At 34.4% G+C, this 19,556-nt stretch overlaps 1 long non-coding RNA gene across 1 annotated transcript in view; it reads right to left on the bottom strand.

Moving 5' to 3' along the window:
- Positions 1-299: 299 nt before the first annotated feature.
- The window catches only part of LOC116813333 (uncharacterized), a 115,637-nt gene continuing 96,380 nt past the window's right edge, over positions 300-19,556 (bottom strand). Inside the window, exons 4-6 of the long non-coding RNA XR_004370947.2 lie at positions 13,835-13,929; positions 5,747-5,821; positions 300-1,492 (exon numbers count right to left, since the gene is read on the bottom strand). This is a non-coding gene — a long non-coding RNA (uncharacterized LOC116813333). The remainder of the gene's footprint in view (positions 1,493-5,746; positions 5,822-13,834; positions 13,930-19,556) is intronic.

Genomic DNA, 19,556 nt, shown 5'->3' with positions numbered 1-19,556 from the left:
AAAAGTAAAAATTTGTAAATTTGTAAAGTAAAAACGTAGTAAAAATTCACAATGAGAAAAAAATCCCCTTTTATTTATAGCAATTTTCTCAGAATGCTTTCTTATACATTACCTTATTTAGTTACCACAAGAACTCTAGCAGGTGCAGAGATGTACCATTGGTCTGCAAACTGATTTTTAAAGAGGACGCACAACTCAACCAACAGCTGGGAGCCCAAAAGTGCTGGAGATGGAACTCAAGTTCTATCTAGTCTTCACGCTTCTAGCTTAGTGCTTCTTCTCCTAAACCACACTGCTCCTTTTTTTTTTTTTTTTTTTTTGTCAAGTAAAGAGACTGTGAACATATTTCACTCAGTATGATGTATAGGTTTATTGGTGGAGTGACACAACAGAGCAGTGAAGTGCAAACCATAGAAATGAAGTCATGCATAAAGCTGTATAAGAAATATGTATATTGAAGTCCCATTTCATGAAGGTACTGAGGCCATGTGTTTTCCTATATTATTTATGTACACATTGCTATTCCTATATTATTATTATTATTACTGTTATTGTTATTATTATTGTTATTGTTTACCTTCTTTGATGCACCATATTGTTTTAAATAAATTGTGCCACAGGCCATATGAAACGAGAATGGTGCACTTTGATTAAAAAAAATAGCATTATCTAGGTTCAAGTGCTAAACTTCTCCCTTGCCACAACCTGAGGGCATTGCAGGTTCATGATGGAGGGAATGCATTTCTGTCTCTGGGGAGGGCATCCTTTTCAGCTGATTTTAGAGCTGAAATAACAGGAGTTTCAGAGGAAGCTTCTGCCCTTTCATTCAGCTGCCTATAAAGTGTTGTGAAAGCTGAGAAGAGAAATGGCAGTGATTGAGGATTTTTAAAAGTGAGGGAGAAAGAGGAAACAACCGAACAGGCTCCCACTGCCCTGAATGAAATCTACTGGTTTGACGTTCTGTTTGATTTTTAGAAGCCTGACATTTCCTAATTCATTTGAAGTCATTAAAAAGAATATAACAATTTTGAAATGAAAGGAAAAATACCAGAGAATGCTAAAAGATCTTCAAATATGGCATTATTTGCCATTTCTATTTTTCCATGTGCATTCAAATCTGATCTTATATTTCAACTTACTTTTAAGAACCAGATGTTAGATTTTTCACCATCTTGCCTGTTAATTTATAATATTAAAAATATTTAATAATTATTTCTAGTTTAAAAGGCCATTAAGGAAATTGATCATACTACATTACCTCTCAAGTTAATTTAAAAAACTATATTATAGTGATAGCATGACCTTATTATTTTTAAAAATAAAATTAGGAATACTTGAGAAGTAATTTCTATGAAACACATTAAATAAAGATAATGTTTAAAGATAATAAAGGTCAGTGTAGCATATTATTTAAAAATGTGGGCTCTGGAATCAAATGACTAGATTTGAATCTTGACATCTGACATCCTACTCTGTGCTTCAAGTTTTCGACCTGTGAAATGAGAGAAAGTATAAAATTATATTTCATGAAATTGTTGTAGGAATTTCATGCAAATATTTTGAACAGTGTCTGGAATGTATAAAATACTTGATATGCATTAGTTATTGTTTTAAGTAAGATTTTTTTAATGGTGTTACAGTACAATACAGCCTAATATATACACGTTCTAAGAAAAGGCAGGAGTTTTAGAGATTCTAGAAAGAAGTGTGGTTCAGGCAGTTTACAATTAAAGAAGTAGGGGAGTGATTCAAGCTTTGGAGTCAAGAGCCCTGACTCTTTTAGATTTTTAACTTTGGTTTAGCTACTCTTAAGCCTGCTTCTCTGTAAAACGAAATGATAATATTAATTATACAGGGTTTCTTTTTTGTTTTTTAGCAGGAGAGATGTTAGTATATATAATAAGCCAGTGCCTGGAGATAGGAGGCCTTTGAGATATGGTTGTTGTAGTATTGCTGGTGGTGGTGGTGCTCAAAGAGGTGGTGCTCAAATACAAGAAAGGAAGAAGTGCGGTGGAGATACAGAGCGCATAACATAGGAAAATCACTTGCAAAACTGAAGTTAAATTTTTAGTAAGATTCATTAACTCAAACAGTTGATGCTTAATTTAGCTCAGCTTAGTAGTCATGTTCTATTGAGGTCAAACAGCCGAAAATTGGTGTTAGAATGGTTGATTCTGGGGCAGCACCAGGGATAGCTCCCAGTGGCCCTCAGGGAAAAACAGACCACTTCCACTTCCTCTCTCAAGTCTCTGCTTAGGCTTTCAAAAGTTAGGTTCCTATTCAACATAGTACTGGATGTCCTAGCCAGAGAAATCAGGCAAGAGAAAGAAATAAAAGGCATCCAATAGGAAAAGAAGAAGCCAAACTATCTTTGTTTTCTGATGATATAATCCTCTACTACAAAATCCTAAATACTCCACCAAAAGGCTTCTAGACTAATAAATGACTTCAGTAAAGTTTCAGAATACAAAATCAATGTATGAAAATTAGTAGCAGCTCTATACACCAATAACATTAAAGCTGAGAGTCAAATCAAGAACACAATCCCATTTACAATGGCCACACAAAATATAAAATATCTAGGTATAGAGCTAACCAAGGAGGTAAAAGATCTCTACAAGGAGAACTACAAAACACTGATGAAAGGAATCAGAGATGAAACAAATAAATGGAAAAACATTCCATGTTCATGGATTGGAATAAGCAATATTGTTAAATGGCTGTACTGCCCAAAGCAATTTACAGATTCCATGCTATTCCTATCAAACTCCCAATGTCATTTTTCACAGAATAAAGACTATTTTAAAATGTATATGGAACTAAAAAAGAGCCTGAATAGCCTAAGCAATCCCAAGCAAAAAGAACAAAGCCAGAGGCATCACATTATCCTACTTCAAACTATACCACCGAGCAACAGTAACCAAAACAGCATGATACTGATACAGAAACATAGACCAGTGGAATGGAATAAAGAACCTAGAAACAAAGCCACATAACCTAAAACCAACTGATCTTCAACAAAGTTGAAACAAAACAACACTGGGGAAAAGATTCCCTATTCAATAAATGGTGCTGGGATAACTAGCTAGCCATATGCAGGAGAATAAAACTGGGCTTCTACCTTTCACTGCATACAAAAATTAACTCAAGTTGGATCAAAGACTTAAACATAAGACCTCAAATTATAAAAATCCTAGAAGAAAACCTAGGAAATAGTCTTCTAAACACTGGCCTTGGCAAATAATTTATGACTAAGTCCTCAAAAGCAAACACAATAAAAATAAAAATTAACAATTAGAACCTAATTAAACTAAAGAGCTTCTTTTGCACAGCAAAAGAAACTATCAACAGAGTAAACAGACAACGTACAGAATGAGAGAAAATAATCGCAAACTATGCATCTGACAAAGGTCTAATATCTAGAATATTTAAGGAACCTAAACAAACCAACATGCAGAAAACACATAAACCCTAAAAAATAGACAAACTATATGAATAGGCATTTCTCAATAAAAGACATACATGTGGCCAAAAACATGTAAAAAGATGCTTGTCATCACTGATCTTCAGAGAAATGCAAATCAAAACCACAATGAAATACCACCTCACATCAGTCAGAATGGCTATCATTAAAAAAGGCAAAAATAACAGGTGCTGGTGAGGATGCAGAGAAATGGGAACTCCTATAAACTGTTTGTGGGAATGTAAATTAGTTCAGTCCCTGTGGAAAGCTGCCTGGAGATTACTCAAGGAACTAAAAATAGAACTCCCATTTGATCTAGCAATCAATCTCATTACTGGGTATATATCCAAAGGAAAACAAATACTTCTACCAAAATGACACCACTCATGTTCATCACAGCATTATTCACTGAGACAATGATATAGAGTCAACCTATGTGCCCATCAGTGGTGGACTGGATAAATAAAATATGGTACATGGGATATTATGCATCCATAAAAAATGAAATTATGTCTTTTGCTGCAGCATGGATGGAGCTGGAGGCCATTATCCTAAGTGAATTAATGCAGAAACAGAAAAGCAAATACCACATGTTCTCACTTATAAGTGGAGCTAAACACTGGATACGCACAGACGTAAGCATGGAAACAATAGGCACGGGGGACTACTAGAGAGGGTAGTGCAGAAGAGGGTCCTGGGTTGAAAAACTGCATGTTGAGTACTATGCTCACTACCTGGGTGATGGGATCCATACCCCAAACCTCGGCATCATGCAATATACCCATGTAAATAACAAACTTGCACATATACCCCAAAATCTAAGACAAAAGTTGAAATTATTTAAAAAGAAAACAAAGACAATTCCCAACACTGATAAAGACCAAATTTAATCCTTTATCTACCCAGGAGTTTCAGTGTTGAAGAGATGACCATGCTATGGCTGGGTGAGAGCTGTTTCTTTTTTTCTTTTCTTTTTTTTCCCTTGAGATGGAGTCTTGCTCTGTCACCCAGGCTAGAGTGCAGTGGCATGATCTCGGCTCACTGCAATCTCTGCCTCTCCGGTTCAAGCAATTCTCCCTGCCTCAGCCTCCTGAGTAGCTGGAATTACAGGCACCCACCACCATGCCCGGCTAATTTTTGTATATATATATATATATATTTTTTTTTTTTTAGTAGAGATGGGGTTTCACCATGTTGGCCAGGCTGGTCTTGAACTCCTGACCTCAGGTGATCTGCCCATCTCAGCCTCCCAAAGTGTTGAGATTACAGGTGTGAGCCTGTTTCTTAAGCATCATCATAATTCTTTTTGGTTGCCTTATTCCTTTAGGTTGGTGGATTTTCAGGGCTAATTTCAGAGCACACAACTGTGTTAGGATCTGTTTTGAGGTATTTTGCAAGAAACTGAATTTAATAAGCAAATCAGAGAAGACTGTATATTATGATAGAATTAAAAATACAAAACTCAGAAAAAACATATTGCTTAGAAATACATACAAATGCAGTAAAAGTGAAAAAACAAGGGAATATTCAACACAAAATTCAAAATAGTGATACCTCTATATGTTGACAATTGGATCAAATCAGGAAACATACTAGTAGTTTCAAATGCATTAATTTTATTTTATTTCTTGCATTGGATCATAAGTTATTGGGTAATATTTTCAGAATTACTAAAATTGTCTCAGGCAACTGCTTCCTTCTTTGCTTTATCATAAAAATTACTTTTACCTCTATCACTCCATGTAAGACAATATGGGGAAGCATTGTGACCATATGTCCAGGTATACCCAAAGGTACTTTTTCACCTCAATTTCATCAAGCTGGCTTCTGGCACATCAATTTGCCCTTATGTCAATTCACTATTTCAAAAATATTTGTGAACGATTGTGATAATAGTAAAAAGGCTTATCATATTTACCACTTATTACTGTGTAAGAAACTCACTGGCCCATATGCCTGAAACTAATGCTTTGAATAACTGAAATCTGAACTCACTGCTAAGAGAGGAGTTCACTTCTATTGTTATCTTTCTACAATTTTTGGTGACATAACATTTAAGTATAATTTAACTATATACAATTATGACTCCTTCCAGAGCTGACTGTGGGACAGAGGATTCTCTGTTTCTTTTTTCTTCTTTGGTTTGTTTTGTTTTCCCCATATTTTTGAATGCTTGTGGCTTATGACCTTGTCTTTCTTTGCTTTGAAGCTCTTAACAAATCAACTGGGCTCATTGCCCAGAGAGACTGGAATTGAAAGATGAGTAGAAAAATTAGTACCCACTTTTGATCCAAGGGCCTTTTCAGGGACTAGCTTCTCATAAAAGATCGAATTGGTGGGTTTTCAGTATACAGTATCCTGAAATTGTAGAAAGAATTCCTAAGTTCAAGTATAAACTCCAAATATTAACAAGTGCCTAAGACCCTCGCTAGGTTGCTTAACTTCTCATGGTCTCTGTTTACTCCTTTGTAAAACTGAGCAACAATAACAATCGTCATTTTTCCTTAGTGTTAGAATTAGTGAAATAATTTAAAAAGTTTTGTGAATAGCAAATTGCCATACTAATGTACAATATTAATATTATCCTCAACTTCTCTCTATTCCTCACTTAGTTTATCTAGTGACTCACAAAGTCTTGTCTATGTGACTTTCTAAATACCTTTAGAACAAGTCCACTTCTCTCTGCTATTACCACAACCTAGTGGAAGCTACCATTTTCTCCCTACCAGAGAGCTTATGGCTGTAGCTTCCTGTCTGCCCTTCCTTCTCCTTATCGCCATGCAATTCATTCTCCAAAGTGGAGTCAGAGAGATCTTTTAAGAAATGCAAATCTGATTATAACACTCTTCTGCTTAAAACCCTTCACTGGCATCCCATTGTTATCAATAGAGACGAAAACATTAAGTGGGTTTAAAAACTCTGCATGGTCTACTCCAACCTACTTTTCCTGCTTCATCTCTCTCCATAGTGCCCCTCAATTTTTGCATTACAATATCATGAACACATAGCCAAGTTTTTTTTTTTTAAAAAAAGAACTGCTTGCTTGAGTATTACATATTTCACTGCATTAACCAAATTCTATGTATCACACACACTAATTCAGAAGTAAGATTTTAAAATGAAACAAAATGCAGCGAGAAAAAGATGAGATTATAAATACTGGGAACACTGATGAGTCTCTGCATATTGTTATTTTATTGTTGCCCTATTTTCTTTAATTCAAAAACATTTCAAAGAAAATTCACAGGACAATATGTTTTAGGAAAGTATTTGAGAGTGAAGTAGAAGGCACCTTGAAGGATGGGCTTGAGAAACCTTCATAAGCTCAAGAATATTGACAGAATGACATTTTACTCTTCCGAGTAGTACTTATTTCTAGGTAATGGGTAGGGAAATTTAGTATGTTGCCTGTCTTTTCTAAAACATTTTTTTTATGCTTTGACATGTTGAGCTGGATTGATTCACCTGTGTAATTGAATAGTATAATTTGGCCTTAGTGTAATTGGTCTTCTCTTTGAATGCTCATCTGACAGAACAGATCAATTATTAGGTTGGTTCTGTCTTCTACTCCCACACAGATAATAACATACATAAATTTTTCCTGGAAATTCACTTATTAACGATACCCATATATAAACATGAACATGAAACCTAATTATATCTACATATCTTTCTCCCTCTGTCTCTACATATATATATACACATGCATGCATAAACATATATGTATATGTGCATTCATTCATATGTGTGTAAAAACATACAAATTAAATTTTAATTCATACCGATTACTTTTGTTAATAATAATTTTATTACACTTTATAGGCATCCACTAGTATTTTTAAGATGTAAACATAATATAAGCAAGAAAGATGGTTAAGATTGCTTTTCTTGCATATTCTTAATAATTATATCAGTCAATCTGAAAAATGTATGTTTTCTTATTCAAGTTATATGCAATCCACGAAGTTAAAATTAGTCTTGTTTCCACATATCTTTCTTCTCTAATCTCTGTGTCTTTCTGATGACTTCCTGAGAAATAAATCTGATGGTGTCACTCTCTTGTTTACGAGTCTTCCTGGCTCCACATTACCTAAGGGAAAGAGACCAAACTGATTTGTCTTTGGAATCTCACCCAACTTAACATCTCTTGCCATTCTCCTCTTATACACTTCAAATGTCAGTCACAATGAGCTTCTCAATAGTTTGCATGCAAGATATGTCTTGTCATGACTTGGGGTTTTTATATTCTATTTTCTCTTCCAGGAATATCCTTATCTTCTTTTATATCTAGAAAAATATTATTTATCTTTTAAGGCCCAGTTAAATGTCACTTTATTTCTGTAAATGTCCTCTTGATTATGTTTACTGGAGTGAGTTGATCCTTCTTTTCTGGAACACTCAGTTTATACCATTATTAAATCACTTGCCAATTTATGTTGCAATCATTTATTAACAGTTTCTCTAACTCTTGATTGTGACTTGAAAGAAATAAAAGGAGTGTAGAGATCCCATATTAGGATACAATTAAGTTCATAAAACAAAACAAATAAGTGGACAAAAGTAACCATATAGCTTAAACAAGATCGGTTTTCTTTCATCCATCTGATATAAGCAGTTCACAGTTGACATGTCAACTCTGCAATGTCAGGACATAGCTCCTTTGACTTTTTCCTCTACTATCTTTTAACTATTGCCCCCATCTTGTCATCTAGGACAGCTTCTTTCCCTTCTGTCATTCTGAAATTGGCCAATCTGAAAAATGTGTATTTGTTCATATTCAAATTATGTTTCATGAAGTTAAAATTATTTTTCATTACATCAATATTTCAGCCAGTGAGAGAACAGGGGAAAGGTGAGGGATGGGTGCAAGATCTCAAATTTAACTAGAGTTCATTTCCATATTTTTCCACTCAAAACACATATACTTCACTTCCATCACATTGGTTTGGAAGCTGGGAGATAAAATCTTATATTAGCTGTCAATCTTTGGCCACTGAAAATACTACAACTATAAAAGCAGAGAACAAATACTGGGAGACTTTACCAGGTTATATCATAGAATACATCTTTGATTTCTTAATGCCTAGCACAGTGTTGTTTCACATTATGAATCAGGAAATACGTGGTAAATGAAGAGATGAATTGCAAAAATCAGCAATTTAGAACTGCAATGAATCTGTAAGTCATCTACTTCTACCTTCTCATTTCATAATGACGCAGCTGAAGAACTTGTGATTTCTCTGAATTTATTATAATAGTTGGTGGTGTATGATTAGGAGCTTATTAGCAATTTTGTTCTTTTAAATGTATTTTAGACCCAGGGGTACTTATTATGCAGGTTATGTGGACATATGGCATGATACTGGGGTTTGGGTTTTTATTGAACCCATTGTCTAGATAGTGAACATAGTACCCAATAAATAGTTTTTCAACTCTTAACCCCTCTCTCTTTCCTTCCTTTTAGAGTTTCCAGTGTCTATTTTTCTCATCTTTATGTCCATGTATTAATGATGTTTAGCTCCCACTTATAAGTGAGAACATGTGATATTTTGTTTTCTGTTTCTGTCTTAATTCACTTAGTAAAATGGCCTCCAGCTCCATCCATGTTTCTGCAGAGGACATTATTTTATTCTTTTCTATGGCTACATAGTATTCCATGGTATATATATCATATTTTCTTTATGCAGTCCGCCATTATTGGACACCTAGGTTGATTCTATGTTGTTGTCTCAATGAATAATGCTGTGATAAACATATGAGTGCATGTGTCCTTTTGGCAGGATTATTTGTTTTCCTTGGGTATATACTCAGTAGTGGGATTGCTAAGTCAAATGGGAGTTCTTTTTTAGTTCCTTGAGAAATCTCCAGCAGCTTCCCACAAGGAGTGAACTAATGTACGTTCTCACCAATAGGGTATATGTGCTCCCTTTTCTCTGCAACCTTGCCATCATCTGTTCTACTTGCCTTTTTCATAACAGGCATTCTGACTGGTGTGAGAAGGTATTTGACTGTGGTTTTGATTTGCATTTCTCTGAAATTATTGTTGATGAGTATTTTTTCATGTTTGTTGGCTACATGTATGTCTTCTTTTGAGAAGTGTCGATTCATGTCCTTTGCCTATTTTTTAATGGGATCATTTGGTTTTTGTATGTTGATTTGTCTGAGTTCCTTAAAGGTTTTGGGTATTAGTCCTGTGCTGGATGCCTAGTTTGCGAATATTTTCTCCCATTCTGTAGCTTGTCTGTTTACTCAGTTGATAGTTTCTTTATGCTGTGCAGGAGCTCTTTAGTTTAATTAGGTCCTAATTGTTAACTTTTATTTTTGCTGTGTTTGCTTTTGAGGACTTAGTCATAATTTTTTTTTGCCTAGGCCAATGTCTAGAAGAGTATTTCCTAAATTTTATACTAAGTTTTTATAATTTTTGGTTTTACATTTAAGTCTTTGGTCTATCTTAATTTTTTTTTACAGTGAGAGGTAGGAATCCAGTTTAATTCTTCTGAATATGGTTAGCCAATTTTTCCAGCATCCTTTATTGAGTAGGAAGTCTTTTCTCCATTGCTTGTTTTTGTCAACTCTCCTGAAGATCATATGGCTGTAGGTGCACAGCTTTATTTCTGGGTTCCCTATTCTGTTCAATTTGTCTATATGTCTGTTTGAAGTTGGGTAATGTAATGCCTCTAGCTTTGTGTTTTTTCATTGTTGTTGTTCAAGATTGCTTTGGCTATCATGAACACATACAAAAAAATAAAGTAAATCACATTACTTTGATAATTCTGAAGGATATCTAATAGAATAATATGCTTTTTAAAGGGGAGATTACATCTCTGTTGTTTCGCACTGAAGCCTTTTTGGTATATGCTCCTTTATCTTCAAAGAAACCAATGGGATATCACAAAGAAATTAAGGAAGTTTGGACTGAGTCTCCATAATGAAACATTTTTTTTTTCTTTCTCAAATGTAATCCAAGTATATGACAAAAAATTTACTATGGTACAAAATGCTGGTCTGAACAATAAGCATCCTCCTGTCTTCTTCCTGAGTCACCTGGTTGCCCTCCTTGTGAGAAGTATTGTTTTCAGTTTCTTGTACAGCTTTGCATCTAAAACTGCAAGATGCAGCTTTGCATCTTCCTTTTTTTTTTACTTCATTTGGATATCTGATAAGGCATATATTAAATTTAAAAAAGGTAGAAATGTGAAAATATGGACTTACTTAATGAAACCTTTCTTAAATTCAAAAAACAGTCTTCAAAATTTATCATATCTTCTTGAAAGGGCCGTGAGCCTTGTCCTTCCATCAGTAGATATCAAGTCATTTTTGGTCTTATACTGCTGATTAGCCTTCTATAAATTCCAAGGACAGGTCAGGTTCTTCACAACTTTGATCTTTGCTCTTCCTGTTCTCTCTGCCTTGAACCTTGTTCCCTTGATAATTTGCATGGATAACTTCTTATTTTTCAGGCTTTAGCTTAACTTTAAATTCTTCAAAAGGGCTTCTATAACATTCTTTCTATAGTTCACAACCCCTGCTATTAGTTTTATGACAGCACACTATGTAGATACTTCAGAGTACTCACCCAATCTGCAATTATGCTGTTTCTTTGTTTATTTGTTTAATGTCTGTGTGTGTGTGCCATTGAAATATGATGTCAGCCAAGGCAAAAATAATGTCTGTCTTGTTTTTCTTGTATATCTAGCACCTTGCTTGGCACACAGTCAACATCAATGAGTATTTCATAAATGAAAAAGAAAACAAATGAATAATAAACAAAGTCCTCTTTGAAGCCTCGGATTAACAAATCTGTGTCCGATCTCAATTTCATAAAGAAACTTTTCAATCTTTTTACATACAAAGTATATAAAATATATTAAAACATATGAGATAAGATATAAAGGCTTTTTCCTTTTGTTCTTATAAATAAGACTACAGATACATTTCATTTGCTAAATGCTTTCACTTCCTTGTGATTTCCCATAGCACCATAAATTTTTTAAAAGGCAGTATTTTCTCAATGATCCCTTCTCATTCCGTATTTACATTTGCTATTTTTTACAACTTCTCTGACACTAAATAGGTTAACCTCTACCTAAGAAACATGACAAATATGGATAGCAAAGCATTTACCAAGAATCTTTTAAAAACAAAACTAGATAATCATTGCAGTGACTAAAAAATTAATGCTACTGCTAGGGGTGAAATAAACTTTAGCAAGGCAGTGATGGAATGATGTTAGAATTTGAGGTGTTTATATTAATTCTTCTTATATCAGCATTCTTTACAATGCCATAAAGGCAGGGCCTAGATGCTTATTATAAAAATGTAAAAGTAAATGTTCTATCATATTTGACTGTACAGGAGTTTGAACCACTTAGATGTTAAAATAAGAGTGTCTGTAGTTACCATTTCTCTTCTTAAAACAGTGCCTTTGTTTGATATGTAAGAATACTATTTATTCACAATTACAAATATATTTCCTGTATTATTGCTTTTGAAAAATGTCTGTTTTGTCAAAATTTTAATTTTCCAAATTATCAACTATTTTATTCATGATTACTGTTGTTTCATTTTATCCTCCAACAAATATTAATTGGTCACTTGTATCAGGCACTGTAAGAAAACAGGAATGTGTTCATTTTCTACTGCTAAGATCCGTGAATGGATTTTCAAATTTATTTTCCTGCCAAATTCAGCCAAAGATATTTCTTACCACACAAGTAGCTTGTAAAAAGTAGTTACTTGAATTATGATTATTGTTAAATATAGTAACAAAGGCTCATGGAAGAAAATTTTAAATGTGCAAAGAAAAAAGGATTGCATAAAATGTGACTAGTTGGAAATCTCTCTTTCAATATTTTTTCTCACTTTGTATATATATATATACATATTATATATATACACCGTTACTTCAATTATTTTTCTAAGTATAGTTACATGAATATATATGTACTCTATTTATTTACAAAGTTATTTAATTTTATAGATGTAGTTTGTAACTTTTTAATATAACCATCTACTTTGAGCATATTTCCATAAAAACATAAACATATTTATTAGAAATATATATGATTACCACATTTACTGTCATCATTTATTTAACCAATCACTGTCATATATTATGATTGTTTCTTTTAAAAAATCTATTATACAAATCACTGTGTTGAATATACTTATGCATACATCTTTTTCTAATTACTTCTTAAGCTAAGTTTTCTGGAAGTATGATTGCAGAATGACAATAATAATACTTTAGTGCTTTAAATGCATTCACTCAATACTTGCATTACATGCATTTATTCATTTAATTCTCAGAACAACTCTATAAAGTACATGCTGCTTCATGATTACTTTTGTTCTGTTTTTTCCTCCAACAAATATTAATTGGTTACTTGTATAAGGTGCTAAGATACTGACACATAAAGAAGCTAAGACTGAACCTAATTGAATTGAAATGGTCGTCTGGTGTATGAAACACCATTATTAAGTGCAAATAAAAGTAAAAACAAGTACTGCCAATTCATTTATGAGAAATATTTAAATATGCATGTTAGTATTAATAAAGTATGATAACTTGTTGAAGATTCTGTATTCTTTAAAGGCAGAGGTGGCATTGAATTCCAAGTGTAGACTTCCAAGTCTACACTCTTAAGTATCAAACTCTATTTTTAAAAAATGTATTCACATTTTTAAGCCTTTTAATACTAGATTGATGACCAGAAAGGTTGCAGCTATTTGCACTTCCCCAGCACTGTTTTTAAAAGAAGAATTTTTCTCTGGGTTTCTTTCCAATATTAGTAGATATCGTTATGCATTTTATCACTATGAAAGGTTACTAATATAATTTCATTTGCATCTATTCAATTACTCATGAATTAAAGACTTTTGTCAAGTATTTATTATTTGTATTTCATCATTTAAAAATTGTAGTTATGTGTTCATTTATCTTTTCACATATCCAGGATACTAACAATTTTTTCATCATTGCAAATCTTTTCAGTTAGTTACTTTCTTTTTAGCTTTGTTCATAATGTGTTTTTAATTATAATTTTTAATTATAAACTCAAATCTATAAATTTTTTCTTACATAGCTATTGCTTTTAGTATAACTCATTCCCATGTGGCACATATACACCATGGAATACTATGCAGCCATAAAAAAGGATGAGTTCATGTCCTTTGCAGGCACATGGATGAAGCTGGAAATCATCATTCTCAGCAAACTAACACAGGAACAGAAAAACCAAACACTGCATGTTCTGCCTCATAAGTGGGAGTTGAACAGTGAGAATACATGGACACAGGGAGGGGAACATCACACACCAGGGCCTGTCAGTGGGTGGGGGGCTAAGGGAGGGATAGCATTAGGAGAAATACCTAATGTAGATGACGGGTTGATGGGTGCAGCAAACCACCATGGTACGTGTATACCTATGTAGCAAACCTGCACTTTCTGCACATGTATCCCAGGACTTAAAGTATAATAAAAAAAGAAAAATTAATTAATATGATTAATTTTTGACAATATACATTTCTTGAATCTGCATGTATTGATCAAGAACCAATGCTAAATGATAAAAGAAGAAATAACCTGAAAGACTATGCATAATTCATAAAAATTCAATAAAACAAAAGAATCAGTTTTGAAAATTGGGCCAGAACCAAGAGGCATGTTGGACAAAGATAGGCAAAATTATTCTGAAGGAACTTTCTAGTAAGGATCTCAAAGCTGGCAGTGTTATTGTGTATTAGATGCTGTGGATTGTCACCAATAACCATAATAAGTTGATTTTGTTCTTACCACTACTGCTGTCAGAATTGATTTTATACTAGAATGTATTCTTCAGATTTAAAGTTCTGTCCAAGACAGATTGATTGTTTGAAGGAGATATACCTGTACTTAGTAAAATCAGGCATTTGAACTTCAGTGGTTTTATATTTTGGGCTTATAATATGTCAACGGAGCAAATAGCAATAGCTAGCATAAGCAAAATAATAGTAAAAGAATGTAAAACTACCATTTAAGGAGGGAAAAAAGGCAAATAATAACATATTGATAAAATAAGGCAAGAAAGAGGAGGAAAGAAGCATTTAAATATGTAAATCTAAGGCAAAGTAATAGTAAGATACTAGATATAGACAAATCATATCAATAATCACATTAAACATAAATGGACTAAATACTCCAATTAAATGATTACAATGTCAGACAGAATGATAATTTTAGAATACCTTACTCTATGCTATTTTAATATGAGACTTATAAGAGACACTCTTAGAATATGAGGACACAGAGCCATGCAACATGAACCTCCCTAAAAAATATGACTTATGTAGTTATACTAATATTAAAGTAGATATTAATGAAGGAAGGATTACTAGAGGTAAACAAGAATGCTTCCTAATGAAAATAGGTCAATTTACTGGAAAGATATAATAATTCATAATCTGTATAAATGCAATAATAACTTCAATATAATGCAAAAATTAATGATATTAAGAGCAAATATATAAATTCCCAATTATGTTGGAAGATTTGAATACATCTCTCTAACTGATAGAAAAAGGAGATAAGTTGTCAGTGAGAATATAGAAGACATGAGACCTGAGCAACATGATAAAAAGCCTTAACCTAATTGAAATGTACAGAAACCACACTCAACAGTGACAGAATATACATATTCTTTTCAAGTGCACATGAAACATATCAAAAAAATTCAAAGGAAAGAAATAATTCAAAGTATCTTTTCTGACCACTGTTAAAATAACAAGAAATGAATAAAAAATGTATAACAAAAATATGCAAACATTTGGAAATTATCAGTATACTTCAAATAGCTCATAGGTCAAATAAGAAATCATAATAAAATCTTAAAAGATTTTGAACTGATTGTTAACACAGATATAATGTACTAAGACTTGTGAGATTGCATTAAGGCAGTGCTTAGAAGTGCATTACAATATATACTTAAAAATGTAAGACTGAAAATCAATTATTTGAAGTTTCATATCAAGGAACTAGAAAAATAAATCAAACCTATCAATCCTAAGCCAAAAGAACAAAGCTGGAGGCATCACGCTACCTGACTTCAAACTATATTACAAGGCTACAGTAACCAAAACAGCATGGTACTGGTACCACAACAGAGACATAGATCAATGGAACAGAACAGAGCCCTCAGAAATGATGCCGCATATCTACAACTATCTGATCTTTGACAAACCTGACAAAAACAAGAAATGGGGAAAGGATTCCCTATTTAATAAATGGTGCTGGGAAAACTGGCTAGCCATATGTAGAAAGCTGCAACTGGATCCCTTCCTTACACCTGATACAAAAATTAATTCAAGATGGATTAAAGACTTAAATGTTAGACCTAAAACCATTAAAATTCTACAAGAAAACCTAGGCAATACCATTCAGGACATAGGCATGGGCAAGGACTTCATGTCTAAAACACCAAAAGCAATGGCGACAAAAGCCAAAATTGACAAATGGGATCTCATTAAACTAAAGAGCTTCTGCACAGCAAAAGAAACTACCATCAGAGTGAACAGGCAACCTACAGAATGGGAGAAAATTTTTGCAACCTACTCATCTGACAAAGGGCTAATATCCAGAATCTACAATGAACTCAAACAAATTTACAAGAAAAAAACAAACAACCCCATCAAAAAGTGGGCGAAGGACATGAACAGACACTTCTCAAAAGAAGACATTTATGCAGCCAAAAAACACATGAAAAAATGCTCATCATCACTGGCCATCAGAGAAATGCAAATCAAAACCACAGTGAGATACCATCTCACACCAGTTAGAATGTCCATCATTAAAAAGTCAGGAAACAACAGGTGCTGGAGAAGATGTGGAGAAATAGGAACACTTTTACACTGTTGGTGGGACTGCAAACTAGTTCAACCATTGTGGAAGTCAGTGTGGCGATTCCTCAGGGATCTAGAACTAGAAATACCATTTGACCCAGCCATCCCATTACTGGGTATATACCCAAAGGACTATAAATCATGCTGCTATAAAGACACATGCACACGTATGTTTATTGCGGCACTATTCACAATAGCAAAGGGTTGGAACCAACCCAAACATCCAACAACGATAGACTGGATTAAGAAAATGTGGCACATATACACCATGGAGTACTATGAAGCCATAAAAAATGATGAGTTCATGTCCTTTGTAGGGACATGGATGAAACTGGAAAACATCATTCTCAGTAAACTATCGCAAGGACAAAAAGCCAAACACCGCATGTTCTCACTCATAGGTGGGAATTGAACAATGAGAACTCATGGACACAGGAAGGGGAACATCACACTCCGGGGACTGTTGTGGGGTGGGGGGAGGGACAGCATTAGGAGATATACCTAATGCTAAATGATGAGTTAATGGGTGCAGCAAAACAACATGGCACATGGATACATATGTAACAAACCTGCACATTGTGCACATGTACCCTAAAACCTAAAGTATAATAATAAAAAAAAAATACAAAATTAAAGAAAAAGTTTGAAAAAAAAGAAGTACAATGATAGTAAGGAGCAGGGATCAACAAAATAGAAGATAAATATAAAAAATTAAAATCATCAAAATAATAACAATTTTATAATTTGAAACGCTTATAAAAAGATCCCTAGCAAGATGAAGAAAAAAGATAACATAAATGATCAATATCAAAAATAAAAATGGAACTTCAACCCAGATTCCACAAACATTAAAATGATAATTAAATGTGATTATGAAGAATTTTATGGCAATAAATCTGAAAATTTAGAAGAAACTGATGAATTTCTTGGAAAATACAACTTATCAAAATTTTATACATAATAATCAAAATAATATTTTATATATATTAGAATTGTGCTATGGTTTGAATGCCTGCGTCCCCTAAAATTCACATTTTAAAAGCCCAATCACTGATGTGATGTTAATAGAAGTCAGGACCTTTGAGAGTCAATTAGATCGTGAGAGCACCAGCCCCTTGAATGAGATTAATGCCTTTTATTTTGTTTTCTTTTTTTTTTTGAGAGGGAGTCTTGCTCTATTGCCCAGGCTGGAATGCAGTGGCATGATCTCGGCTCACTGCAAGACCCGCCTCTTGGGTTCACGCCATTCTCCTGCCTCAGCCTCCCGAGTAGCTGGGACAACAGGCGCCTGCCACCACGCCCGGCTAATTTTTTGTATTTTTAGTAGAGACGGGTTTAGCCAAGATGGTCTCGATCTCCTGACCTTGTGATCCACCCTCCTCAGCCTCCCAAAGTGCTGGGATTACAGGCATGAGCCACCATGCCCGGCTGCCTAATGCCCTTTTAAAAGTGGCTCCAGAGAGCCCCTTTGCCCCTTCTACCCTCTGAAGACACAGTTAGAAGGCATCATCTCCGAACCAGACACTGAGTCTGTTGCTACCATGATGCTAGACTACCCAGCCTTAAGAATTGTAAAAAACAAATGCCTCCTCTTTATAAGCTACTCGGTCTAAAGTATTTCATTACAGTATCCTAAACAGACTAAGACAAATGGATTGATTTTTCAAATTTCTCTCAAAGTAAATAAGTTTAAGGCCCAGTTGGCTTTGTAGTGAATTCTAGCAAACTTTTAGTATAAAAAATAATTCAAATCTTTAAAAAACCTGAGATAAAAAAGTGAGACTATGTCCCAATTCATTTTATGAGGCTATCTTGTCTCAGGGTAGTACCAACAAATTGGTGTCATTCATGTTCCAAAGCTTCCTGTGGGATTAGCTAAAGCTAGAATCCAGGTGAAACTACGTCTGTGCTTAGTTCCTTCCCATGTCTTGTCCTGCTTCCTCCACTCCCTTTGTTCTGAGAGCATACTCTTAATAAATCACATGCACCTGAATTCTTGTGTCAGGCTCTCTCCTTGTGAAGAATCTGCCCCAAGACACTTGGTACCAGAGGCAAATTCTGAGGAGAGGATTTTGAAGTTGGATCACTCACTGGTTAGTTGGCAGTGAAGACTATTAGTGGTGTCTGTGGAATGTCGATAGTCCCTGACATGCTGTATAAAACATCTGCTAGAACTTCATCTGTGGTGAATTGGGATGGGATGAAAGTGGGAGAAAATGCACTGGTATGTGTAATATCTGTGGTGTTTGATAGGTCTAGGGTGAAGAGCAATGTAAGAACTGTGGAGTTTAAAGTGAAAGCTGGAGGGCCTCCTTGGTAATATTTAAAGAAACTCAATCTCCCAAAGCTGGAGGTCAGGCCAAACTGAAAATCAGTCTCAGGACCTAATTATTGAAGAGGCTGAATGTCAGTCTCAACAACTCTTATGCTAAATCCAGAGTCCTGACAGGAATAGTTTGGATATAGAGACTTGGGATAGGCATATCATGATATCTGATATCCCCTGAAGCACTCCGAGTCTGCAGAATTGGCCCATTCTCCTGTTTTTGAGGACAGTGGTTGTCCCTTGCTTGAAAATTATGTAAAGTCACACGTAAGGTATGTTTCCTACAAGGCAATAGTCAGTTTTTTCAAAATTTGCCGACACCTCTCTTGCTGGCCACCGGATCAAAAATTCCACCTTCTGAGGGAGTAAAGGGATTGTACGTCCAAGAGTTATGCTAGAATGGATCTACTACAGAAGAAGAGAAAACACACTAGTTGTCCTTCAAGGGGGAATGGAGAACACTCTGTTTAACAAAACAATAAGAAATACACTGGTGAAGGGATCAGGATCATCTAGCACTCAGTAGTGGCTTTTCTCTGTAGTCCTGGGGTATCAGAGGGAGGTTTTTTTTTGGAGAGGGGTGCTTTTTTTTCCCCAGTGGCCATCTAGTAGCAATTAGGGTGATAGGATGATGCAATAGCAAAGGCAGCACTTGACCATCAGAAACAAGATGGGATAATCACTGTAACTGACAGAAGAGTCAGACTATGAGTCATAGGGTATAACTGATATACAAAGGGCTAATATAACATGCTGTCCTAACAGCATGGTAGATGAGCATCCAAAAGGGTGTTGTTTACTAGCTACAATCCAAAGAGTTAAGAAATAAACAGAAGACTGAGATTAACTACTACAATGGATATCCATTCATTCTTTTTCAGTTTCCAACCT

The sequence above is a fragment of the Hylobates moloch genome, unplaced genomic scaffold, assembly GCF_009828535.3.
Source record: "Hylobates moloch isolate HMO894 unplaced genomic scaffold, HMol_V3 SCAFFOLD_9, whole genome shotgun sequence".
Classification (NCBI taxonomy): Eukaryota; Metazoa; Chordata; class Mammalia; order Primates; family Hylobatidae; genus Hylobates; species Hylobates moloch.
This window is presented reverse-complemented; position numbering and strand designations above follow the sequence as displayed.